Source organism: Pristiophorus japonicus, unplaced genomic scaffold (assembly GCF_044704955.1).
Source record: "Pristiophorus japonicus isolate sPriJap1 unplaced genomic scaffold, sPriJap1.hap1 HAP1_SCAFFOLD_168, whole genome shotgun sequence".
NCBI classification, from domain to species: Eukaryota; Metazoa; Chordata; class Chondrichthyes; family Pristiophoridae; genus Pristiophorus; species Pristiophorus japonicus.
The window spans coordinates 283,201-307,938 of record NW_027251362.1 but is presented as its reverse complement, the minus strand read 5'-3'; the positions used below and the strand labels follow the sequence as shown (position 1 = coordinate 307,938).

The window sequence follows — 24,738 nt, the reverse complement described above, 5'->3', positions numbered from 1 at the left end:
TTTTCTCATAAACCCGGGTCATCCTGTATTGTTTGAGAAGGAGTATGATTTCAGCTGCAATGACCGAATTGTTAAACTATAGTGTTCCAATTTACATTGGGGTTGCCTGCGCCGGTGCGCACCCAGATCGCAGTGCATCTGTTCATTCACTCGAAATATGCTCATCTTTTCCTAAATCCACTCCTTGATATTGCAGTTGCCCCGAATTTGCTCGCAATATATACAACAACACAATGAATGTTGCTGGCAGCGGCCGCGTGGCCTAATGGATAAGGCGTCTGACTTCGATGACAACCGCAAAGTTATCAGAAGATTGCAGGTTCGAGTACTGCCGCGGTCAACTTAGCTCGCTACGAGACATTTTATATTCTTTGTTGTGATTCTGCCGAGAAACCAACCATCTCTTCCAGTCACTCACCTGAAGTGAAGGAAGGCTGTTTGCTCAAAGAATCTCATGGCAAGTTTTCATCATTGTCGATCTGCATGCACGGGCAGAGCAAGCTGTGAAGTGGACTTTCTTGCACATTATTTCTGTTTGGATACAAAAAGCAGGAGATTGAATGGCTGACGATGTCTTATAGCAGAGACGAGGTGGCCGAGAGGTTAAGGCGATGGACTGCTAATCCATTGTGCTCTGTACGCATGGGTTCGAATCCCATTCTCGTCGTCGTTGGCTTGCAGGTTAAACACTTTTTGACATTCACATTTCATCTCATCTCCAAATTCTCCTTTTACTGACAGGGATGCTGTACTTTCCTCATGTCATGTCTCAAATTAATAATATATTTGTCAAAAGGAGAACAGTTGCAGTACAATGGCGAGGGGCACTAATTCGATCGGTATCTGAGAGACAGCACATGCATGATGGGCCATAATATCATTTCTCACCACCGTCAGAATCTCAGAGCTGCGCTTTTCACTGTCGGCGGCTCGTTGGTCCACGGTTATGATTCTCCCTTCGGAATGATCACATTTGAAATGCGAGAGTCACGGGCCAAATCCCGGACGAACCCCGCCATGTTTTACTCAAATTGCCGCTTCTAACAGCCGCTCGACATGTGAGAAAACAGACGTATTTCACGTTAAAACGTGTGATTTTACGCCGATGTTCCCTCAGCATCCAAATCCCAGAGCAAAGTGAAACCCGCCAAACTGAGTAAAGTTAAAATATCTCAGAGGTACTCGGCTCTGTGACTCGTTGGATAACCGAAAGCCTTGTTTGGTTCCGGCCGATACTTGATCAGTATATCTTCCTGTCTGTACGCATAGGTTCACCTCAATTGGGATAAGCATACATTCAGCGTCAATCTCCACCTCTGCCCTGAATATGAGTGCGTCCTGGTTCTCTAGAGCTGAAAGGATGAGAGAAGCTGCTTTTTGAATTCGTCCCTTGGCTGCCGAATTCAAAGCATACAGGAAATCAATCCGGGCTGGCAAAGCTGCCTGGTCTGATTAAAAGGCGGTGACAGCCTATATTGTAAGCATGTTCTCGTCTTCTGGCCTCAACATTAGGTTCAACGTATCGGATGATAAGCACCGCTCCCATTGTCTGGTAATGGTTCTGCTATTCCCACTAACACTTCCTCTGGACCATCCTTTGTTACGTTATTGCCCGATTACCACCCACTTTGCCTTTCTCCATTGTGCCATGTATTATTTAATCACTCCTTCGTTCCGCTGCATCACAAACGTTCCCATTTGACATTTCTCGCTGCGTATTTTTTCCAGGCGCTATTTTTGTTGAAAACATCTGTAATCTTTAACTTTTTCCTGAAATATCGCAATTATTATCCGACAGAACGTGAAACCGGATTCTTCCTCCACAAAATCTGCACGACCTGCCGAGTTTTACATATTTATCTGTTTTTATTCATTCTATTTCCGTGTCCCTTTTAAGGGGATTTGCTGTCTGTCCAAGATCATTCTCTGTCTCTGTAAAATGGTGTGCTATCAGACCCTCATCATTCTGTGTCTGTTTCAAAGGGATGTGCTGTCTGTCCCGGATTTCCAATTTGAAATTTCAAAACCTGCCTTTGGAGGTTAAGGAATATTAGTTTGTTTGTGTGTTTCAGACTGGGCTGGTTTTACGTCCTTCCCTCCCTCCTTGTCTATCACCTGTGGCTTCAATAACAGTCTCTGCGCCGCGTGGTCCTGAGCCCCACTGCACAATTGCCTTCAGGGATGATCGAAATCTCACTTTATTCTTTTAAAAGGGAACTGCTGTCAGTCAAGGGTCATTCTGCATCTGGGTAAAAGGGATGTCCTTGCAATCCCGGATCATTCTGTGTCTGTTTAAATGGGCAGGTTGTCAGTTCCGGTTCATAATCTTTCCCTTTAAAACGTATTTTCTCATAAACCCGGGTCATCCTGTATTGTTTGAGAAGGAGTATGATTTCAGCTGCAATGACCGAATAGTTAAACTATAGTGTTCCAATTTACATTGGGGTTGCCTGCGCCGGTGCGCACCCAGATCGCAGTGCATCTGTTCATTCACTCGAAATATGCTCATCTTTTCCTAAATCCACTCCTTGATATTGCAGTTGCCCCGAATTTGCTCGCAATATATACAACAACACAATGAATGTTGCTGGCAGCGGCCGCGTGGCCTAATGGATAAGGCGTCTGACTTCGATGACAACCGCAAAGTTATCAGAAGATTGCAGATTCGAGTACTGCCGCGGTCAACTTAGCTCGCTACGAGACATTTTATATTCTTTGTTGTGATTCTGCCGAGAAACCAACCATCTCTTCCAGTCACTCACCTGAAGTGAAGGAAGGCTGTTTGCTCAAAGAATCTCATGGCAAGTTTTCATCATTGTCGATCTGCATGCACGGGCAGAGCAAGCTGTGAAGTGGACTTTCTTGCACATTATTTCTGTTTGGATACAAAAAGCAGGAGATTGAATGGCTGACGATATCTTACAGCAGAGACGAGGTGGCCGAGAGATTAAAGCGATGGACTGCTAATCCATTGTGCTCTGCACGCATGGGTTCGAATCCCATTCTCGTCGTCGTTGGCTTGCAGGTTAAACACTTTTTGACATTCACATTTCATCTCATCTCCAAATTCCCCTTTTACTGACAGGGATGCTGTACTTTCCTCATGTCATGTCTCAAATTAATAATATATTCGTCAAAAGGAGAACAGTTGCAGTACAATGGCGAGGGGCACTAATTCGATAGGTATCTGAGAGACAGCACATGCACGATGGGCCATAATATCATTTCTCACCACCGTCAGAATCTGAGAGCTGCGCTTTTCACTGTCGGCGGCTCGTTGGTCCACGGTTATGATTCTCCCTTCGGAATGATCACATTTGAAATGCGAGAGTCACGGGCCAAATCCCGGACGAGCCCCGCCATGTTTTACTCAAATTTCCGCTTCTAACAGCCGCTCGACATGTGAGAAAACAGACGTATTTCACGTTAAAACGTGTGATTTTACGCCGATGTTCCCTCAGCATCCAAATCCCAGAGCAAAGTGAAACCCGCCAAACTGAGTAAAGTTAAAATATCTCAGAGGAACTCGGCTCTGTGACTCGTTGGATAACCGAAAGCCTTGTTTGGTTCCGGCCGATACTTGATCAGTATATCTTCCTGTCTGTACGCATAAGTTCACCTCAATTGGGATAAGCATACATTCAGCGTCAATCTCCACCTCTGCCCTGAATATGAGTGCGTCCTGGTTCTCTAGAGCTGAAAGGATGAGAGAAGCTGCTTTTTGAATTCGTCCCTTGGCTGCCGAATTCAAAGCATACAGGAAATCAATCCGGGCTGGCAAAGCTGCCTGGTCTGATTAAAAGGCGGTGACAGCCTATATTGTAAGCATGTTCTCGTCTTCTGGCCTCAACATTAGGTTCAACGTATCGGATGATAAGCACCGCTCCCATTGTCTGGTAATGGTTCTGCTATTCCCACTAACACTTCCTCTGGACCATCCTTTGTTACGTTATTGCCCGATTACCACCCACTTTGCCTTTCTCCATTGTGCCATGTATTATTTAATCACTCCTTCGTTCCGCTGCATCACAAACGTTCCCATTTGACATTTCTCGCTGCGTATTTTTTCCAGGCGCTATTTTTGTTGAAAACATCTGTAATCTTTAACTTTTTCCTGAAATATCGCAATTATTATCCGACAGAACGTGAAACCGGATTCTTCCTCCACAAAATCTGCACGACCTGCCGAGTTTTACATATTTATCTGTTTTTATTCATTCTATTTCCGTGTCCCTTTTAAGGGGATTTGCTGTGTGTCCAAGATCATTCTCTGTCTCTGTAAAATGGTGTGCTATCAGACCCATATCATTCTGTGTCTGTTTCAAAGGGATGTGCTGTCTGTCCCGGATTTCCAATTTGAAATTTCAAAACCTGCCTTTGGAGGTTAAGGAATATTAGTTTGTTTGTGTGTTTCAGACTGGGCTGGTTTTACGTCCTTCCCTCCCTCCTTGTCTATCACCTGTGGCTTCAATAACAGTCTCTGCGCCGCGTGGTCCTGAGCCCCACTGCACAATTGCCTTCAGGGATGATCGAAATCTCACTTTATTCTTTTAAAAGGGAACTGCTGTCAGTCAAGGGTCATTCTGCATCTGGGTAAAAGGGATGTCCTTGCAATTCCGGATCATTCTGTGTCTGTTTAAATGGGCAGGTTGTCAGTTCCGGTTCATAATCTTTCCCTTTAAAACGGATTTTCTCATAAACCCGGGTCATCCTGTATTGTTTGAGAAGGAGTATGATTTCAGCTGCAATGAACGAATTGTTAAACTATAGTGTTCCAATTTACATTGGGGTTGCCTGCGCCGGTGCGCACCCAGATCGCAGTGCATCTGTTCATTCACTCGAAATATGCTCATCTTTTCCTAAATCCACTCCTTGATATTGCAGTTGCCCCGAATTTGCTCGCAATATATACAACAACACAATGAATGTTGCTGGCAGCGGCCGCGTGGCCTAATGGATAAGGCGTCTGACTTCGATGACAACCGCAAAGTTATCAGAAGATTGCAGGTTCGAGTCCTGCCGCGGTCAACTTAGCTCGCTACGAGACATTTTATATTCTTTGTTGTGATTCTGCCGAGAAACCAACCATCTCTTCCAGTCACTCACCTGAAGTGAAGGAAGGCTGTTTGCTCAAAGAATCTCATGGCAAGTTTTCATCATTGTCGATCTGCATGCACGGGCAGAGCAAGCTGTGAAGTGGACTTTCTTGCACATTATTTCTATTTGGATACAAAAAGCAGGAGATTGAATGGCTGACGATATCTTACACCAGAGACGAGGTGGCCGAGAGGTTAAGGCGATGGACTGCTAATCCATTGTGCTCTGCACGCATGGGTTCGAATCCCATTCTCGTCGTCGTTGGCTTGCAGGTTAAACACTTTTTGACATTCACATTTAACCTCATCGCCAAATTCCCCTTTTACTTACAGGGATGCTGTACTTTCCTCATGTCATGTGTCAAATTAATAATATATTCGTCAAAAGGAGAACAGTTGCAGTACAATGGCGAGGGGCACTAATTCGATAGGTATCTGAGAGACAGCACATGCACGATGGGCCATAATATCATTTCTCACCACCGTCAGAATCTGAGAGCTGCGCTTTTCACTGTCGGCGGCTCATTGGTCCACGGTTATGATTCTCCCTTCGGAATGATCACATTTGAAATGCGAGAGTCACGGGCCAAATCCCGGACGAGCCCCGCCATGTTTTACTCAAATTTCCGCTTCTAACAGCCGCTCGACATGTGAGAAAACAGACGTATTTCACGTTAAAACGTGTGATTTTACGCCGATGTTCCCTCAGCATCCAAATCCCAGAGCAAAGTGAAACCCGCCAAACTGAGTAAAGTTAAAATATCTCAGAGGAACTCGGCTCTGTGACTCGTTGGATAACCGAAAGCCTTGTTTGGTTCCGGCCGATACTTGATCAGTATATCTTCCTGTCTGTACGCATAAGTTCACCTCAATTGGGATAAGCATACATTCAGCGTCAATCTCCACCTCTGCCCTGAATATGAGTGCGTCCTGGTTCTCTAGAGCTGAAAGGATGAGAGAAGCTGCTTTTTGAATTCGTCCCTTGGCTGCCGAATTCAAAGCATACAGGAAATCAATCCGGGCTGGCAAAGCTGCCTGGTCTGATTAAAAGGCGGTGACAGCCTATATTGTAAGCATGTTCTCGTCTTCTGGCCTCAACATTAGGTTCAACGTATCGGATGATAAGCACCGCTCCCATTGTCTGGTAATGGTTCTGCTATTCCCACTAACACTTCCTCTGGACCATCCTTTGTTACGTTATTGCCCGATTACCACCCACTTTGCCTTTCTCCATTGTGCCATGTATTATTTAATCACTCCTTCGTTCCGCTGCATCACAAACGTTCCCATTTGACATTTCTCGCTGCGTATTTTTTCCAGGCGCTATTTTTGTTGAAAACATCTGTAATCTTTAACTTTTTCCTGAAATATCGCAATTATTATCCGACAGAACGTGAAACCGGATTCTTCCTCCACAAAATCTGCACGACCTGCCGAGTTTTACATATTTATCTGTTTTTATTCATTCTATTTCCGTGTCCCTTTTAAGGGGATTTGCTGTGTGTCCAAGATCATTCTCTGTCTCTGTAAAATGGTGTGCTATCAGACCCATATCATTCTGTGTCTGTTTCAAAGGGATGTGCTGTCTGTCCCGGATTTCCAATTTGAAATTTCAAAACCTGCCTTTGGAGGTTAAGGAATATTAGTTTGTTTGTGTGTTTCAGACTGGGCTGGTTTTACGTCCTTCCCTCCCTCCTTGTCTATCACCTGTGGCTTCAATAACAGTCTCTGCGCCGCGTGGTCCTGAGCCCCACTGCACAATTGCCTTCAGGGATGATCGAAATCTCACTTTATTCTTTTAAAAGGGAACTGCTGTCAGTCAAGGGTCATTCTGCATCTGGGTAAAAGGGATGTCCTTGCAATTCCGGATCATTCTGTGTCTGTTTAAATGGGCAGGTTGTCAGTTCCGGTTCATAATCTTTCCCTTTAAAACGGATTTTCTCATAAACCCGGGTCATCCTGTATTGTTTGAGAAGGAGTATGATTTCAGCTGCAATGAACGAATTGTTAAACTATAGTGTTCCAATTTACATTGGGGTTGCCTGCGCCGGTGCGCACCCAGATCGCAGTGCATCTGTTCATTCACTCGAAATATGCTCATCTTTTCCTAAATCCACTCCTTGATATTGCAGTTGCCCCGAATTTGCTCGCAATATATACAACAACACAATGAATGTTGCTGGCAGCGGCCGCGTGGCCTAATGGATAAGGCGTCTGACTTCGATGACAACCGCAAAGTTATCAGAAGATTGCAGGTTCGAGTCCTGCCACGGTCAACTTAGCTCGCTACGAGACATTTTATATTCTTTGTTGTGATTCTGCCGAGAAACCAACCATCTCTTCCAGTCACTCACCTGAAGTGAAGGAAGGCTGTTTGCTCAAAGAATCTCATGGCAAGTTTTCATCATTGTCGATCTGCATGCACGGGCAGAGCAAGCTGTGAAGTGGACTTTCTTGCACATTATTTCTATTTGGATACAAAAAGCAGGAGATTGAATGGCTGACGATATCTTACACCAGAGACGAGGTGGCCGAGAGGTTAAGGCGATGGACTGCTAATCCATTGTGCTCTGCACGCATGGGTTCGAATCCCATTCTCGTCGTCGTTGGCTTGCAGGTTAAACACTTTTTGACATTCACATTTAACCTCATCGCCAAATTCCCCTTTTACTTACAGGGATGCTGTACTTTCCTCATGTCATGTCTCAAATTAATAATATATTGGTCAAAAGGAGAACAGTTGCAGTACAATGGCGAGGGGCACTAATTAGATAGGTATCTGAGAGACAGCACATGCACGATGGGCCATAATATCATTTCTCACCACCGTCAGAATCTGAGAGCTGCGCTTTTCACTGTCGGCGGCTCATTGGTCCACGGTTATGATTCTCCCTTCGGAATGATCACATTTGAAATGCGAGAGTCACGGGCCAAATCCCGGACGAGCCCCGCCATGTTTTACTCAAATTTCCGCTTCTAACAGCCGCTCGACATGTGAGAAAACAGATGTATTTCACGTTAAAACGTGTGATTTTACGCCGATGTTCCCTCAGCATCCAAATCCCAGAGCAAAGTGAAACCCGCCAAACTGAGTAAAGTTAAAATATCTCAGAGGTACTCGGCTCTGTGACTCTTTGGATAACCGAAAGCCTTGTTTGGTTCCGGCCGATACTTGATCAGTATATCTTCCTGTCTGTACGCATAGGTTCACCTCAATTGGGATAAGCATACATTCAGCGTCAATCTCCACCTCTGCCCTGAATATGAGTGTGTCCTGGTTCTCTAGAGCTGAAAGGATGAGAGAAGCTGCTTTTTGAATTCGTCCCTTGGCTGCCGAATTCAAAGCATACAGGAAATCAATCCGGGCTGGCAAAGCTGCCTGGTCTGATTAAAAGGCGGTGACAGCCTATATTGTAAGCATGTTCTCGTCTTCTGGCCTCAACATTAGGTTCAACGTATCGGATGATAAGCACCGCTCCCATTGTCTGGTAATGGTTCTGCTATTCCCACTAACACTTCCTCTGGACCATCCTTTGTTACGTTATTGCCCGATTACCACCCACTTTGCCTTTCTCCATTGTGCCATGTATTATTTAATCACTCCTTCGTTCCGCTGCATCACAAACGTTCCCATTTGACATTTCTCGCTGCGTATTTTTTCCAGGCGCTATTTTTGTTGAAAACATCTGTAATCTTTAACTTTTTCCTGAAATATCGCAATTATTATCCGACAGAACGTGAAACCGGATTCTTCCTCCACAAAATCTGCACGACCTGCCGAGTTTTACATATTTATCTGTTTTTATTCATTCTATTTCCGTGTCCCTTTTAAGGGGATTTGCTGTCTGTCCAAGATCATTCTCTGTCTCTGTAAAATGGTGTGCTATCAGACCCTCATCATTCTGTGTCTGTTTCAAAGGGATGTGCTGTCTGTCCCGGATTTCCAATTTGAAATTTCAAAACCTGCCTTTGGAGGTTAAGGAATATTAGTTTGTTTGTGTGTTTCAGAATGGGCTGGTTTTACGTCCTTCCCTCCCTCCTTGTCTATCACCTGTGGCTTCAATAACAGTCTCTGCGCCGCGTGGTCCTGAGCCCCACTGCACAATTGCCTTCAGGGATGATCGAAATCTCACTTTATTCTCTTAAAAGGGAACTGCTGTCAGTCAAGGGTCATTCTGCATCTGGGTAAAAGGGATGTCCTTGCAATCCCGGATCATTCTGTGTCTGTTTAAATGGGCAGGTTGTCAGTTCCGGTTCATAATCTTTCCCTTTAAAACGGATTTTCTCATAAACCCGGGTCATCCTGTATTGTTTGAGAAGGAGTATGATTTCAGCTGCAATGACCGAATTGTTAAACTATAGTGTTCCAATTTACATTGGGGTTGCCTGCGCCGGTGCGCACCCAGATCGCAGTGCATCTGTTCATTCACTCGAAATATGCTCATCTTTTCCTAAATCCACTCCTTGATATTGCAGTTGCCCCGAATTTGCTCGCAATATATACAACAACACAATGAATGTTGCTGGCAGCGGCCGCGTGGCCTAATGGATAAGGCGTCTGACTTCGATGACAACCGCAAAGTTATCAGAAGATTGCAGGTTCGAGTACTGCCGCGGTCAACTTAGCTCGCTACGAGACATTTTATATTCTTTGTTGTGATTCTGCCGAGAAACCAACCATCTCTTCCAGTCACTCACCTGAAGTGAAGGAAGGCTGTTTGCTCAAAGAATCTCATGGCAAGTTTTCATCATTGTCGATCTGCATGCACGGGCAGAGCAAGCTGTGAAGTGGACTTTCTTGCACATTATTTCTGTTTGGATACAAAAAGCAGGAGATTGAATGGCTGACGATATCTTATAGCAGAGACGAGGTGGCCGAGAGGTTAAGGCGATGGACTGCTAATCCATTGTGCTCTGCACGCATGGGTTCGAATCCCATTCTCGTCGTCGTTGGCTTGCAGGTTAAACACTTTTTGACATTCACATTTCATCTCATCTCCAAATTCCCCTTTTACTGACAGGGATGCTGTACTTTCCTCATGTCATGTGTCAAATTAATAATATATTCGTCAAAAGGAGAACAGTTGCAGTACAATGGCGAGGGGCACTAATTCGATAGGTATCTGAGAGACAGCACATGCACGATGGGCCATAATATCATTTCTCACCACCGTCAGAATCTGAGAGCTGCGCTTTTCACTGTCGGCGGCTCATTGGTCCACGGTTATGATTCTCCCTTCGGAATGATCACATTTGAAATGCGAGAGTCACGGGCCAAATCCCGGACGAGCCCCGCCATGTTTTACTCAAATTTCCGCTTCTAACAGCCGCTCGACATGTGAGAAAACAGACGTATTTCACGTTAAAACGTGTCATTTTACGCCGATGTTCCCTCAGCATCCAAATCCCAGAGCAAAGTGAAACCCGCCAAACTGAGTAAAGTTAAAATATCTCAGAGGTACTCGGCTCTGTGACTCTTTGGATAACCGAAAGCCTTGTTTGGTTCCGGCCGATACTTGATCAGTATATCTTCCTGTCTGTACGCATAGGTTCACCTCAATTGGGATAAGCATACATTCAGCGTCAATCTCCACCTCTGCCCTGAATATGAGTGTGTCCTGGTTCTCTAGAGCTGAAAGGATGAGAGAAGCTGCTTTTTGAATTCGTCCCTTGGCTGCCGAATTCAAAGCATACAGGAAATCAATCCGGGCTGGCAAAGCTGCCTGGTCTGATTAAAAGGCGGTGACAGCCTATATTGTAAGCATGTTCTCGTCTTCTGGCCTCAACATTAGGTTCAACGTATCGGATGATAAGCACCGCTCCCATTGTCTGGTAATGGTTCTGCTATTCCCACTAACACTTCCTCTGGACCATCCTTTGTTACGTTATTGCCCGATTACCACCCACTTTGCCTTTCTCCATTGTGCCATGTATTATTTAATCACTCCTTCGTTCCGCTGCATCACAAACGTTCCCATTTGACATTTCTCGCTGCGTATTTTTTCCAGGCGCTATTTTTGTTGAAAACATCTGTAATCTTTAACTTTTTCCTGAAATATCGCAATTATTATCCGACAGAACGTGAAACCGGATTCTTCCTCCACAAAATCTGCACGACCTGCCGAGTTTTACATATTTATCTGTTTTTATTCATTCTATTTCCGTGTCCCTTTTAAGGGGATTTGCTGTCTGTCCAAGATCATTCTCTGTCTCTGTAAAATGGTGTGCTATCAGACCCTCATCATTCTGTGTCTGTTTCAAAGGGATGTGCTGTCTGTCCCGGATTTCCAATTTGAAATTTCAAAACCTGCCTTTGGAGGTTAAGGAATATTAGTTTGTTTGTGTGTTTCAGAATGGGCTGGTTTTACGTCCTTCCCTCCCTCCTTGTCTATCACCTGTGGCTTCAATAACAGTCTCTGCGCCGCGTGGTCCTGAGCCCCACTGCACAATTGCCTTCAGGGATGATCGAAATCTCACTTTATTCTCTTAAAAGGGAACTGCTGTCAGTCAAGGGTCATTCTGCATCTGGGTAAAAGGGATGTCCTTGCAATTCCGGATCATTCTGTGTCTGTTTAAATGGGCAGGTTGTCAGTTCCGGTTCATAATCTTTCCCTTTAAAACGGATTTTCTCATAAACCCGGGTCATCCTGTATTGTTTGAGAAGGAGTATGATTTCAGCTGCAATGAACGAATTGTTAAACTATAGTGTTCCAATTTACATTGGGGTTGCCTGCGCCGGTGCGCACCCAGATCGCAGTGCATCTGTTCATTCACTCGAAATATGCTCATCTTTTCCTAAATCCACTCCTTGATATTGCAGTTGCCCCGAATTTGCTCGCAATATATACAACAACACAATGAATGTTGCTGGCAGCGGCCGCGTGGCCTAATGGATAAGGCGTCTGACTTCGATGACAACCGCAAAGTTATCAGAAGATTGCAGGTTCGAGTCCTGCCGCGGTCAACTTAGCTCGCTACGAGACATTTTATATTCTTTGTTGTGATTCTGCCGAGAAACCAACCATCTCTTCCAGTCACTCACCTGAAGTGAAGGAAGGCTGTTTGCTCAAAGAATCTCATGGCAAGTTTTCATCATTGTCGATCTGCATGCACGGGCAGAGCAAGCTGTGAAGTGGACTTTCTTGCACATTATTTCTATTTGGATACAAAAAGCAGGAGATTGAATGGCTGACGATATCTTACACCAGAGACGAGGTGGCCGAGAGGTTAAGGCGATGGACTGCTAATCCATTGCGCTCTGCACGCATGGGTTCGAATCCCATTCTCGTCGTCGTTGGCTTGCAGGTTAAACACTTTTTGACATTCACATTTAACCTCATCGCCAAATTCCCCTTTTACTTACAGGGATGCTGTACTTTCCTCATGTCATGTCTCAAATTAATAATATATTGGTCAAAAGGAGAACAGTTGCAGTACAATGGCGAGGGGCACTAATTAGATAGGTATCTGAGAGACAGCACATGCACGATGGGCCATAATATCATTTCTCACCACCGTCAGAATCTGAGAGCTGCGCTTTTCACTGTCGGCGGCTCATTGGTCCACGGTTATGATTCTCCCTTCGGAATGATCACATTTGAAATGCGAGAGTCACGGGCCAAATCCCGGACGAGCCCCGCCATGTTTTACTCAAATTTCCGCTTCTAACAGCCGCTCGACATGTGAGAAAACAGATGTATTTCACGTTAAAACGTGTGATTTTACGCCGATGTTCCCTCAGCATCCAAATCCCAGAGCAAAGTGAAACCCGCCAAACTGAGTAAAGTTAAAATATCTCAGAGGTACTCGGCTCTGTGACTCTTTGGATAACCGAAAGCCTTGTTTGGTTCCGGCCGATACTTGATCAGTATATCTTCCTGTCTGTACGCATAGGTTCACCTCAATTGGGATAAGCATACATTCAGCGTCAATCTCCACCTCTGCCCTGAATATGAGTGTGTCCTGGTTCTCTAGAGCTGAAAGGATGAGAGAAGCTGCTTTTTGAATTCGTCCCTTGGCTGCCGAATTCAAAGCATACAGGAAATCAATCCGGGCTGGCAAAGCTGCCTGGTCTGATTAAAAGGCGGTGACAGCCTATATTGTAAGCATGTTCTCGTCTTCTGGCCTCAACATTAGGTTCAACGTATCGGATGATAAGCACCGCTCCCATTGTCTGGTAATGGTTCTGCTATTCCCACTAACACTTCCTCTGGACCATCCTTTGTTACGTTATTGCCCGATTACCACCCACTTTGCCTTTCTCCATTGTGCCATGTATTATTTAATCACTCCTTCGTTCCGCTGCATCACAAACGTTCCCATTTGACATTTCTCGCTGCGTATTTTTTCCAGGCGCTATTTTTGTTGAAAACATCTGTAATCTTTAACTTTTTCCTGAAATATCGCAATTATTATCCGACAGAACGTGAAACCGGATTCTTCCTCCACAAAATCTGCACGACCTGCCGAGTTTTACATATTTATCTGTTTTTATTCATTCTATTTCCGTGTCCCTTTTAAGGGGATTTGCTGTCTGTCCAAGATCATTCTCTGTCTCTGTAAAATGGTGTGCTATCAGACCCTCATCATTCTGTGTCTGTTTCAAAGGGATGTGCTGTCTGTCCCGGATTTCCAATTTGAAATTTCAAAACCTGCCTTTGGAGGTTAAGGAATATTAGTTTGTTTGTGTGTTTCAGAATGGGCTGGTTTTACGTCCTTCCCTCCCTCCTTGTCTATCACCTGTGGCTTCAATAACAGTCTCTGCGCCGCGTGGTCCTGAGCCCCACTGCACAATTGCCTTCAGGGATGATCGAAATCTCACTTTATTCTCTTAAAAGGGAACTGCTGTCAGTCAAGGGTCATTCTGCATCTGGGTAAAAGGGATGTCCTTGCAATCCCGGATCATTCTGTGTCTGTTTAAATGGGCAGGTTGTCAGTTCCGGTTCATAATCTTTCCCTTTAAAACGGATTTTCTCATAAACCCGGGTCATCCTGTATTGTTTGAGAAGGAGTATGATTTCAGCTGCAATGACCGAATTGTTAAACTATAGTGTTCCAATTTACATTGGGGTTGCCTGCGCCGGTGCGCACCCAGATCGCAGTGCATCTGTTCATTCACTCGAAATATGCTCATCTTTTCCTAAATCCACTCCTTGATATTGCAGTTGCCCCGAATTTGCTCGCAATATATACAACAACACAATGAATGTTGCTGGCAGCGGCCGCGTGGCCTAATGGATAAGGCGTCTGACTTCGATGACAACCGCAAAGTTATCAGAAGATTGCAGGTTCGAGTACTGCCGCGGTCAACTTAGCTCGCTACGAGACATTTTATATTCTTTGTTGTGATTCTGCCGAGAAACCAACCATCTCTTCCAGTCACTCACCTGAAGTGAAGGAAGGCTGTTTGCTCAAAGAATCTCATGGCAAGTTTTCATCATTGTCGATCTGCATGCACGGGCAGAGCAAGCTGTGAAGTGGACTTTCTTGCACATTATTTCTGTTTGGATACAAAAAGCAGGAGATTGAATGGCTGACGATATCTTATAGCAGAGACGAGGTGGCCGAGAGGTTAAGGCGATGGACTGCTAATCCATTGTGCTCTGCACGCATGGGTTCGAATCCCATTCTCGTCGTCGTTGGCTTGCAGGTTAAACACTTTTTGACATTCACATTTCATCTCATCTCCAAATTCCCCTTTTACTGACAGGGATGCTGTACTTTCCTCATGTCATGTGTCAAATTAATAATATATTCGTCAAAAGGAGAACAGTTGCAGTACAATGGCGAGGGGCACTAATTCGATAGGTATCTGAGAGACAGCACATGCACGATGGGCCATAATATCATTTCTCACCACCGTCAGAATCTGAGAGCTGCGCTTTTCACTGTCGGCGGCTCATTGGTCCACGGTTATGATTCTCCCTTCGGAATGATCACATTTGAAATGCGAGAGTCACGGGCCAAATCCCGGACGAGCCCCGCCATGTTTTACTCAAATTTCCGCTTCTAACAGCCGCTCGACATGTGAGAAAACAGACGTATTTCACGTTAAAACGTGTCATTTTACGCCGATGTTCCCTCAGCATCCAAATCCCAGAGCAAAGTGAAACCCGCCAAACTGAGTAAAGTTAAAATATCTCAGAGGTACTCGGCTCTGTGACTCTTTGGATAACCGAAAGCCTTGTTTGGTTCCGGCCGATACTTGATCAGTATATCTTCCTGTCTGTACGCATAGGTTCACCTCAATTGGGATAAGCATACATTCAGCGTCAATCTCCACCTCTGCCCTGAATATGAGTGTGTCCTGGTTCTCTAGAGCTGAAAGGATGAGAGAAGCTGCTTTTTGAATTCGTCCCTTGGCTGCCGAATTCAAAGCATACAGGAAATCAATCCGGGCTGGCAAAGCTGCCTGGTCTGATTAAAAGGCGGTGACAGCCTATATTGTAAGCATGTTCTCGTCTTCTGGCCTCAACATTAGGTTCAACGTATCGGATGATAAGCACCGCTCCCATTGTCTGGTAATGGTTCTGCTATTCCCACTAACACTTCCTCTGGACCATCCTTTGTTACGTTATTGCCCGATTACCACCCACTTTGCCTTTCTCCATTGTGCCATGTATTATTTAATCACTCCTTCGTTCCGCTGCATCACAAACGTTCCCATTTGACATTTCTCGCTGCGTATTTTTTCCAGGCGCTATTTTTGTTGAAAACATCTGTAATCTTTAACTTTTTCCTGAAATATCGCAATTATTATCCGACAGAACGTGAAACCGGATTCTTCCTCCACAAAATCTGCACGACCTGCCGAGTTTTACATATTTATCTGTTTTTATTCATTCTATTTCCGTGTCCCTTTTAAGGGGATTTGCTGTCTGTCCAAGATCATTCTCTGTCTCTGTAAAATGGTGTGCTATCAGACCCTCATCATTCTGTGTCTGTTTCAAAGGGATGTGCTGTCTGTCCCGGATTTCCAATTTGAAATTTCAAAACCTGCCTTTGGAGGTTAAGGAATATTAGTTTGTTTGTGTGTTTCAGAATGGGCTGGTTTTACGTCCTTCCCTCCCTCCTTGTCTATCACCTGTGGCTTCAATAACAGTCTCTGCGCCGCGTGGTCCTGAGCCCCACTGCACAATTGCCTTCAGGGATGATCGAAATCTCACTTTATTCTCTTAAAAGGGAACTGCTGTCAGTCAAGGGTCATTCTGCATCTGGGTAAAAGGGATGTCCTTGCAATCCCGGATCATTCTGTGTCTGTTTAAATGGGCAGGTTGTCAGTTCCGGTTCATAATCTTTCCCTTTAAAACGGATTTTCTCATAAACCCGGGTCATCCTGTATTGTTTGAGAAGGAGTATGATTTCAGCTGCAATGACCGAATTGTTAAACTATAGTGTTCCAATTTACATTGGGGTTGCCTGCGCCGGTGCGCACCCAGATCGCAGTGCATCTGTTCATTCACTCGAAATATGCTCATCTTTTCCTAAATCCACTCCTTGATATTGCAGTTGCCCCGAATTTGCTCGCAATATATACAACAACACAATGAATGTTGCTGGCAGCGGCCGCGTGGCCTAATGGATAAGGCGTCTGACTTCGATGACAACCGCAAAGTTATCAGAAGATTGCAGGTTCGAGTACTGCCGCGGTCAACTTAGCTCGCTACGAGACATTTTATATTCTTTGTTGTGATTCTGCCGAGAAACCAACCATCTCTTCCAGTCACTCACCTGAAGTGAAGGAAGGCTGTTTGCTCAAAGAATCTCATGGCAAGTTTTCATCATTGTCGATCTGCATGCACGGGCAGAGCAAGCTGTGAAGTGGACTTTCTTGCACATTATTTCTGTTTGGATACAAAAAGCAGGAGATTGAATGGCTGACGATGTCTTATAGCAGAGACGAGGTGGCCGAGAGGTTAAGGCGATGGACTGCTAATCCATTGTGCTCTGCACGCATGGGTTCGAATCCCATTCTCGTCGTCGTTGGCTTGCAGGTTAAACACTTTTTGACATTCACATTTCATCTCATCTCCAAATTCTCCTTTTACTGACAGGGATGCTGTACTTTCCTCATGTCATGTCTCAAATTAATAATATATTTGTCAAAAGGAGAACAGTTGCAGTACAATGGCGAGGGGCACTAATTCGATAGGTATCTGAGAGACAGCACATGCATGATGGGCCATAATATCATTTCTCACCACCGTCAGAATCTCAGAGCTGCGCTTTTCACTGTCGGCGGCTCGTTGGTCCACGGTTATGATTCTCCCTTCGGAATGATCACATTTGAAATGCGAGAGTCACGGGCCAAATCCCGGACGAACCCCGCCATGTTTTACTCAAATTGCCGCTTCTAACAGCCGCTCGACATGTGAGAAAACAGACGTATTTCACGTTAAAACGTGTGATTTTACGCCGATGTTCCCTCAGCATCCAAATCCCAGAGCAAAGTGAAACCCGCCAAACTGAGTAAAGTTAAAATATCTCAGAGGTACTCGGCTCTGTGACTCGTTGGATAACCGAAAGCCTTGTTTGGTTCCGGCCGATACTTGATCAGTATATCTTCCTGTCTGTACGCATAGGTTCACCTCAATTGGGATAAGCATACATTCAGCGTCAATCTCCACCTCTGCCCTGAATATGAGTGCGTCCTGGTTCTCTAGAGCTGAAAGGATGAGAGAAGCTGCTTTTTGAATTCGTCCCTTGGCTGCCGAATTCAAAGCATACAGGAAATCAATCCGGGCTGGCAAAGCTGCCTGGTCTGATTAAAAGGCGGTGACAGCCTATATTGTAAGCATGTTCTCGTCTTCTGGCCTCAACATTAGGTTCAACGTATCGGATGATAAGCACCGCTCCCATTGTCTGGTAATGGTTCTGCTATTCCCACTAACACTTCCTCTGGACCATCCTTTGTTACGTTATTGCCCGATTACCACCCACTTTGCCTTTCTCCATTGTGCCATGTATTATTTAATCACTCCTTCGTTCCGCTGCATCACAAACGTTCCCATTTGACATTTCTCGCTGCGTATTTTTTCCAGGCGCTATTTTTGTTGAAAACATCTGTAATCTTTAACTTTTTCCTGAAATATCGCAATTATTATCCGACAGAACGTGAAACCGGATTCTTCCTCCACAAAATCTGCACGACCTGCCGAGTTTTACATATTTATCTGTTTTTATTCATTCTATTTCCGTGTCCCTTTTAAGGGGATTTGCTGTCTGTCCAAGATCATTCTCTGTCTCTGTAAAATGGTGTGCTATCAGACCCTCATCATTCTGTGTCTGTTTCAAAGGGATGTGCTGTCTGTCCCGGATTTCCAATTTGAAATTTCAAAACCTGCCTTTGGAGATTAAGGAATATTAGTTTGTTTGTGTGTTTCAGACTGGGCTGGTTTTACGTCCATCCCTCCCTCCTTGTCTATCACCTGTGGCTTCAATAACAGTCTCTGCGCCGCGTGGTCCTGAGCCCCACTGCACAATTGCCTTCAGGGATGATCGAAATCTCACTTTATTCTTTTAAAAGGGAACTGCTGTCAGTCAAGGGTCATTCTGCATCTGGGTAAAAGGGATGTCCTTGCAATCCCGGATCATTCTGTGTCTGTTTAAATGGGCAGGTTGTCAGTTCCGGTTCATAATCTTTCCCTTTAAAACGTATTTTCTCATAAACCCGGGTCATCCTGTATTGTTTGAGAAGGAGTATGATTTCAGCTGCAATGACCGAATAGTTAAACTATAGTGTTCCAATTTACATTGGGGTTGCCTGCGCCGGTGCGCACCCAGATCGCAGTGCATCTGTTCATTCACTCGAAATATGCTCATCTTTTCCTAAATCCACTCCTTGATATTGCAGTTGCCCCGAATTTGCTCGCAATATATACAACAACACAATGAATGTTGCTGGCAGCGGCCGCGTGGCCTAATGGATAAGGCGTCTGACTTCGATGACAACCGCAAAGTTATCAGAAGATTGCAGATTCGAGTACTGCCGCGGTCAACTTAGCTCGCTACGAGACATTTTATATTCTTTGTTGTGATTCTGCCGAGAAACCAACCATCTCTTCCAGTCACTCACCTGAAGTGAAGGAAGGCTGTTTGCTCAAAGAATCTCATGGCAAGTTTTCATCATTGTCGATCTGCATGCACGGGCAGAGCAAGCTGTGAAGTGGACTTTCTTGCACATTATTTCTGTTTGGATACAAAAAGCAGGAGATTGAATGGCTGACGATATCTTACAGCAGAGACGAGGTGGCCGAGAGATTAAAGCGATGGACTGCTAATCCATTGTGCTCTGCACGCATGGGTTCGAATCCCATTCTCGTCGTCGTTGGCTTGCAGGTTAAACACTTTTTGACATTCACATTTCATCTCATCTCCAAATTCCCCTTTTACTGACAGGGATGCTGTACTTTCCTCATGTCATGTCTCAAATTAATAATATATTCGTCAAAAGGAGAACAGTTGCAGTACAATGGCGAGGGGCACTAATTCGATAGGTATCTGAGAGACAGCACATGCACGATGGGCCATAATATCATTTCTCACCACCGTCAGAATCTGAGAGCTGCGCTTTTCACTGTCGGCGGCTCGTTGGTCCACGGTTATGATTCTCCCTTCGGAATGATCACATTTGAAATGCGAGAGTCACGGGCCAAATCCCGGACGAGCCCCGCCATGTTTTACTCAAATTTCCGCTTCTAACAGCCGCTCGACATGTGAGAAAACAGACGTATTTCACGTTAAAACGTGTGATTTTACGCCGATGTTCCCTCAGCATCCAAATCCCAGAGCAAAGTGAAACCCGCCAAACTGAGTAAAGTTAAAATATCTCAGAGGAACTCGGCTCTGTGACTCGTTGGATAACCGAAAGCCTTGTTTGGTTCCGGCCGATACTTGATCAGTATATCTTCCTGTCTGTACGCATAAGTTCACCTCAATTGGGATAAGCATACATTCAGCGTCAATCTCCACCTCTGCCCTGAATATGAGTGCGTCCTGGTTCTCTAGAGCTGAAAGGATGAGAGAAGCTGCTTTTTGAATTCGTCCCTTGGCTGCCGAATTCAAAGCATACAGGAAATCAATCCGGGCTGGCAAAGCTGCCTGGTCTGATTAAAAGGCGGTGACAGCCTATATTGTAAGCATGTTCTCGTCTTCTGGCCTCAACATTAGGTTCAACGTATCGGATGATAAGCACCGCTCCCATTGTCTGGTAATGGTTCTGCTATTCCCACTAACACTTCCTCTGGACCATCCTTTGTTACGTTATTGCCCGATTACCACCCACTTTGCCTTTCTCCATTGTGCCATGTATTATTTAATCACTCCTTCGTTCCGCTGCATCACAAACGTTCCCATTTGACATTTCTCGCTGCGTATTTTTTCCAGGCGCTATTTTTGTTGAAAACATCTGTAATCTTTAACTTTTTCCTGAAATATCGCAATTATTATCCGACAGAACGTGAAACCGGATTCTTCCTCCACAAAATCTGCACGACCTGCCGAGTTTTACATATTTATCTGTTTTTATTCATTCTATTTCCGTGTCCCTTTTAAGGGGATTTGCTGTGTGTCCAAGATCATTCTCTGTCTCTGTAAAATGGTGTGCTATCAGACCCATATCATTCTGTGTCTGTTTCAAAGGGATGTGCTGTCTGTCCCGGATTTCCAATTTGAAATTTCAAAACCTGCCTTTGGAGGTTAAGGAATATTAGTTTGTTTGTGTGTTTCAGACTGGGCTGGTTTTACGTCCTTCCCTCCCTCCTTGTCTATCACCTGTGGCTTCAATAACAGTCTCTGCGCCGCGTGGTCCTGAGCCCCACTGCACAATTGCCTTCAGGGATGATCGAAATCTCACTTTATTCTTTTAAAAGGGAACTGCTGTCAGTCAAGGGTCATTCTGCATCTGGGTAAAAGGGATGTCCTTGCAATTCCGGATCATTCTGTGTCTGTTTAAATGGGCAGGTTGTCAGTTCCGGTTCATAATCTTTCCCTTTAAAACGGATTTTCTCATAAACCCGGGTCATCCTGTATTGTTTGAGAAGGAGTATGATTTCAGCTGCAATGAACGAATTGTTAAACTATAGTGTTCCAATTTACATTGGGGTTGCCTGCGCCGGTGCGCACCCAGATCGCAGTGCATCTGTTCATTCACTCGAAATATGCTCATCTTTTCCTAAATCCACTCCTTGATATTGCAGTTGCCCCGAATTTGCTCGCAATATATACAACAACACAATGAATGTTGCTGGCAGCGGCCGCGTGGCCTAATAGATAAGGCGTCTGACTTCGATGACAACCGCAAAGTTATCAGAAGATTGCAGGTTCGAGTCCTGCCGCGGTCAACTTAGCTCGCTACGAGACATTTTATATTCTTTGTTGTGATTCTGCCGAGAAACCAACCATCTCTTCCAGTCACTCACCTGAAGTGAAGGAAGGCTGTTTGCTCAAAGAATCTCATGGCAAGTTTTCATCATTGTCGATCTGCATGCACGGGCAGAGCAAGCTGTGAAGTGGACTTTCTTGCACATTATTTCTATTTGGATACAAAAAGCAGGAGATTGAATGGCTGACGATATCTTACACCAGAGACGAGGTGGCCGAGAGGTTAAGGCGATGGACTGCTAATCCATTGTGCTCTGCACGCATGGGTTCGAATCCCATTCTCGTCGTCGTTGGCTTGCAGGTTAAACACTTTTTGACATTCACATTTAACCTCATCGCCAAATTCCCCTTTTACTTACAGGGATGCTGTACTTTCCTCATGTCATGTCTCAAATTAATAATATATTGGTCAAAAGGAGAACAGTTGCAGTACAATGGCGAGGGGCACTAATTAGATAGGTATCTGAGAGACAGCACATGCACGATGGGCCATAATATCATTTCTCACCACCGTCAGAATCTGAGAGCTGCGCTTTTCACTGTCGGCGGCTCATTGGTCCACGGTTATGATTCTCCCTTCGGAATGATCACATTTGAAATGCGAGAGTCACGGGCCAAATCCCGGACGAGCCCCGCCATGTTTTACTCAAATTTCCGCTTCTAACAGCCGCTCGACATGTGAGAAAACAGATGTATTTCACGTTAAAACGTGTGATTTTACGCCGATGTTCCCTCAGCATCCAAATCCCAGAGCAAAGTGAAACCCGCCAAACTGAGTAAAGTTAAAATATCTCAGAGGTACTCGGCTCTGTGACTCTTTGGATAACCGAAAGCCTTGTTTGGTTCCGGCCGATACTTGATCAGTATATCTTCCTGTCTGTACGCATAGGTTCACCTCAATTGGGATAAGCATACATTCAGCGTCAATCTCCACCTCTGCCCTGAATATGAGTGTGTCCTGGTTCTCTAGAGCTGAAAGGATGAGAGAAGCTGCTTTTTGAATTCGTCCCTTGGCTGCCGAATTCAAAGCATACAGGAAATCAATCCGGGCTGGCAAAGCTGCCTGGTCTGATTAAAAGGCGGTGACAGCCTATATTGTAAGCATGTTCTCGTCTTCTGGCCTCAACATTAGGTTCAACGTATCGGATGATAAGCACCGCTCCCATTGTCTGGTAATGGTTCTGCTATTCCCACTAACACTTCCTCTGGACCATCCTTTGTTACGTTATTGCCCGATTACCACCCACTTTGCCTTTCTCCATTGTGCCATGTATTATTTAATCACTCCTTCGTTCCGCTGCATCACAAACGTTCCCATTTGACATTTCTCGCTGCGTATTTTTTCCAGGCGCTATTTTTGTTGAAAACATCTGTAATCTTTAACTTTTTCCTGAAATATCGCAATTATTATCCGACAGAACGTGAAACCGGATTCTTCCTCCACAAAATCTGCACGACCTGCCGAGTTTTACATATTTATCTGTTTTTATTCATTCTATTTCCGTGTCCCTTTTAAGGGGATTTGCTGTCTGTCCAAGATCATTCTCTGTCTCTGTAAAATGGTGTGCTATCAGACCCTCATCATTCTGTGTCTGTTTCAAAGGGATGTGGTGTCTGTCCCGGATTTCCAATTTGAAATTTCAAAACCTGCCTTTGGAGGTTAAGGAATATTAGTTTGTTTGTGTGTTTCAGAATGGGCTGGTTTTACGTCCTTCCCTCCCTCCTTGTCTATCACCTGTGGCTTCAATAACAGTCTCTGCGCCGCGTGGTCCTGAGCCCCACTGCACAATTGCCTTCAGGGATGATCGAAATCTCACTTTATTCTCTTAAAAGGGAACTGCTGTCAGTCAAGGGTCATTCTGCATCTGGGTAAAAGGGATGTCCTTGCAATCCCGGATCATTCTGTGTCTGTTTAAATGGGCAGGTTGTCAGTTCCGGTTCATAATCTTTCCCTTTAAAACGGATTTTCTCATAAACCAGGGTCATCCTGTATTGTTTGAGAAGGAGTATGATTTCAGCTGCAATGACCGAATTGTTAAACTATAGTGTTCCAATTTACATTGGGGTTGCCTGCGCCGGTGCGCACCCAGATCGCAGTGCATCTGTTCATTCACTCGAAATATGCTCATCTTTTCCTAAATCCACTCCTTGATATTGCAGTTGCCCCGAATTTGCTCGCAATATATACAACAACACAATGAATGTTGCTGGCAGCGGCCGCGTGGCCTAATGGATAAGGCGTCTGACTTCGATGACAACCGCAAAGTTATCAGAAGATTGCAGGTTCGAGTACTGCCGCGGTCAACTTAGCTCGCTACGAGACATTTTATATTCTTTGTTGTGATTCTGCCGAGAAACCAACCATCTCTTCCAGTCACTCACCTGAAGTGAAGGAAGGCTGTTTGCTCAAAGAATCTCATGGCTGGTTTTCATCATTGTCGATCTGCATGCACGGGCAGAGCAAGCTGTGAAGTGGACTTTCTTGCACATTATTTCTGTTTGGATACAAAAAGCAGGAGATTGAATGGCTGACGATATCTTATAGCAGAGACGAGGTGGCCGAGAGGTTAAGGCGATGGACTGCTAATCCATTGTGCTCTGCACGCATGGGTTCGAATCCCATTCTCGTCGTCGTTGGCTTGCAGGTTAAACACTTTTTGACATTCACATTTCATCTCATCTCCAAATTCTCCTTTTACTGACAGGGATGCTGTACTTTCCTCATGTCATGTCTCAAATTAATAATATATTTGTCAAAAGGAGAACAGTTGCAGTACAATGGCGAGGGGCACTAATTCGATAGGTATCTGAGAGACAGCACATGCATGATGGGCCATAATATCATTTCTCACCACCGTCAGAATCTCAGAGCTGCGCTTTTCACTGTCGGCGGCTCGTTGGTCCACGGTTATGATTCTCCCTTCGGAATGATCACATTTGAAATGCGAGAGTCACGGGCCAAATCCCGGACGAACCCCGCCATGTTTTACTCAAATTGCCGCTTCTAACAGCCGCTCGACATGTGAGAAAACAGACGTATTTCACGTTAAAACGTGTGATTTTACGCCGATGTTCCCTCAGCATCCAAATCCCAGAGCAAAGTGAAACCCGCCAAACTGAGTAAAGTTAAAATATCTCAGAGGTACTCGGCTCTGTGACTCGTTGGATAACCGAAAGCCTTGTTTGGTTCCGGCCGATACTTGATCAGTATATCTTCCTGTCTGTACGCATAGGTTCACCTCAATTGGGATAAGCATACATT

At 44.9% G+C, this 24,738-nt stretch overlaps 22 non-coding genes across 22 annotated transcripts; all 22 read left to right on the top strand.

The window, feature by feature from the left end:
* The first annotated feature begins 251 nt into the window (after positions 1–251).
* Positions 252–340, top strand: trnar-ucg (transfer RNA arginine (anticodon UCG)). The gene is given in 2 exon segments: positions 252–288; positions 305–340. It is a non-coding gene; the product is annotated as a tRNA-Arg (tRNA).
* Positions 341–585: 245 nt separating this feature from the next.
* trnas-gcu (transfer RNA serine (anticodon GCU)) lies at positions 586–667 on the top strand. Its single transcript has one exon. It is a non-coding gene; the product is annotated as a tRNA-Ser (tRNA).
* Positions 668–2,595: 1,928 nt separating this feature from the next.
* Positions 2,596–2,684, top strand: trnar-ucg (transfer RNA arginine (anticodon UCG)). The gene is given in 2 exon segments: positions 2,596–2,632; positions 2,649–2,684. It is a non-coding gene; the product is annotated as a tRNA-Arg (tRNA).
* A 245-nt stretch (positions 2,685–2,929) lies between these two features.
* trnas-gcu (transfer RNA serine (anticodon GCU)) lies at positions 2,930–3,011 on the top strand. Its single transcript has one exon. It is a non-coding gene; the product is annotated as a tRNA-Ser (tRNA).
* Positions 3,012–4,939: 1,928 nt separating this feature from the next.
* Positions 4,940–5,028, top strand: trnar-ucg (transfer RNA arginine (anticodon UCG)). The gene is given in 2 exon segments: positions 4,940–4,976; positions 4,993–5,028. It is a non-coding gene; the product is annotated as a tRNA-Arg (tRNA).
* A 245-nt stretch (positions 5,029–5,273) lies between these two features.
* trnas-gcu (transfer RNA serine (anticodon GCU)) lies at positions 5,274–5,355 on the top strand. Its single transcript has one exon. It is a non-coding gene; the product is annotated as a tRNA-Ser (tRNA).
* Positions 5,356–7,283: 1,928 nt separating this feature from the next.
* On the top strand, positions 7,284–7,372 carry trnar-ucg (transfer RNA arginine (anticodon UCG)). The gene is given in 2 exon segments: positions 7,284–7,320; positions 7,337–7,372. It is a non-coding gene; the product is annotated as a tRNA-Arg (tRNA).
* Positions 7,373–7,617: 245 nt separating this feature from the next.
* Positions 7,618–7,699, top strand: trnas-gcu (transfer RNA serine (anticodon GCU)). The gene has a single exon. It is a non-coding gene; the product is annotated as a tRNA-Ser (tRNA).
* A 1,928-nt stretch (positions 7,700–9,627) lies between these two features.
* trnar-ucg (transfer RNA arginine (anticodon UCG)) lies at positions 9,628–9,716 on the top strand. The gene is given in 2 exon segments: positions 9,628–9,664; positions 9,681–9,716. It is a non-coding gene; the product is annotated as a tRNA-Arg (tRNA).
* Positions 9,717–9,961: 245 nt separating this feature from the next.
* Positions 9,962–10,043, top strand: trnas-gcu (transfer RNA serine (anticodon GCU)). Its single transcript has one exon. It is a non-coding gene; the product is annotated as a tRNA-Ser (tRNA).
* Positions 10,044–11,971: 1,928 nt separating this feature from the next.
* trnar-ucg (transfer RNA arginine (anticodon UCG)) lies at positions 11,972–12,060 on the top strand. Its single transcript is given in 2 exon segments — positions 11,972–12,008; positions 12,025–12,060. It is a non-coding gene; the product is annotated as a tRNA-Arg (tRNA).
* Positions 12,061–12,305: 245 nt separating this feature from the next.
* Positions 12,306–12,387, top strand: trnas-gcu (transfer RNA serine (anticodon GCU)). Its single transcript has one exon. It is a non-coding gene; the product is annotated as a tRNA-Ser (tRNA).
* Positions 12,388–14,315: 1,928 nt separating this feature from the next.
* trnar-ucg (transfer RNA arginine (anticodon UCG)) lies at positions 14,316–14,404 on the top strand. The gene is given in 2 exon segments: positions 14,316–14,352; positions 14,369–14,404. It is a non-coding gene; the product is annotated as a tRNA-Arg (tRNA).
* Positions 14,405–14,649: 245 nt separating this feature from the next.
* Positions 14,650–14,731, top strand: trnas-gcu (transfer RNA serine (anticodon GCU)). The gene has a single exon. It is a non-coding gene; the product is annotated as a tRNA-Ser (tRNA).
* A 1,928-nt stretch (positions 14,732–16,659) lies between these two features.
* Positions 16,660–16,748, top strand: trnar-ucg (transfer RNA arginine (anticodon UCG)). Its single transcript is given in 2 exon segments — positions 16,660–16,696; positions 16,713–16,748. It is a non-coding gene; the product is annotated as a tRNA-Arg (tRNA).
* Positions 16,749–16,993: 245 nt separating this feature from the next.
* On the top strand, positions 16,994–17,075 carry trnas-gcu (transfer RNA serine (anticodon GCU)). The gene has a single exon. It is a non-coding gene; the product is annotated as a tRNA-Ser (tRNA).
* Positions 17,076–19,003: 1,928 nt separating this feature from the next.
* Positions 19,004–19,092, top strand: trnar-ucg (transfer RNA arginine (anticodon UCG)). Its single transcript is given in 2 exon segments — positions 19,004–19,040; positions 19,057–19,092. It is a non-coding gene; the product is annotated as a tRNA-Arg (tRNA).
* A 245-nt stretch (positions 19,093–19,337) lies between these two features.
* trnas-gcu (transfer RNA serine (anticodon GCU)) lies at positions 19,338–19,419 on the top strand. The gene has a single exon. It is a non-coding gene; the product is annotated as a tRNA-Ser (tRNA).
* A 1,928-nt stretch (positions 19,420–21,347) lies between these two features.
* Positions 21,348–21,436, top strand: trnar-ucg (transfer RNA arginine (anticodon UCG)). Its single transcript is given in 2 exon segments — positions 21,348–21,384; positions 21,401–21,436. It is a non-coding gene; the product is annotated as a tRNA-Arg (tRNA).
* A 245-nt stretch (positions 21,437–21,681) lies between these two features.
* trnas-gcu (transfer RNA serine (anticodon GCU)) lies at positions 21,682–21,763 on the top strand. The gene has a single exon. It is a non-coding gene; the product is annotated as a tRNA-Ser (tRNA).
* Positions 21,764–23,691: 1,928 nt separating this feature from the next.
* Positions 23,692–23,780, top strand: trnar-ucg (transfer RNA arginine (anticodon UCG)). The gene is given in 2 exon segments: positions 23,692–23,728; positions 23,745–23,780. It is a non-coding gene; the product is annotated as a tRNA-Arg (tRNA).
* Positions 23,781–24,025: 245 nt separating this feature from the next.
* trnas-gcu (transfer RNA serine (anticodon GCU)) lies at positions 24,026–24,107 on the top strand. Its single transcript has one exon. It is a non-coding gene; the product is annotated as a tRNA-Ser (tRNA).
* The last annotated feature ends 631 nt before the right edge of the window (positions 24,108–24,738 follow it).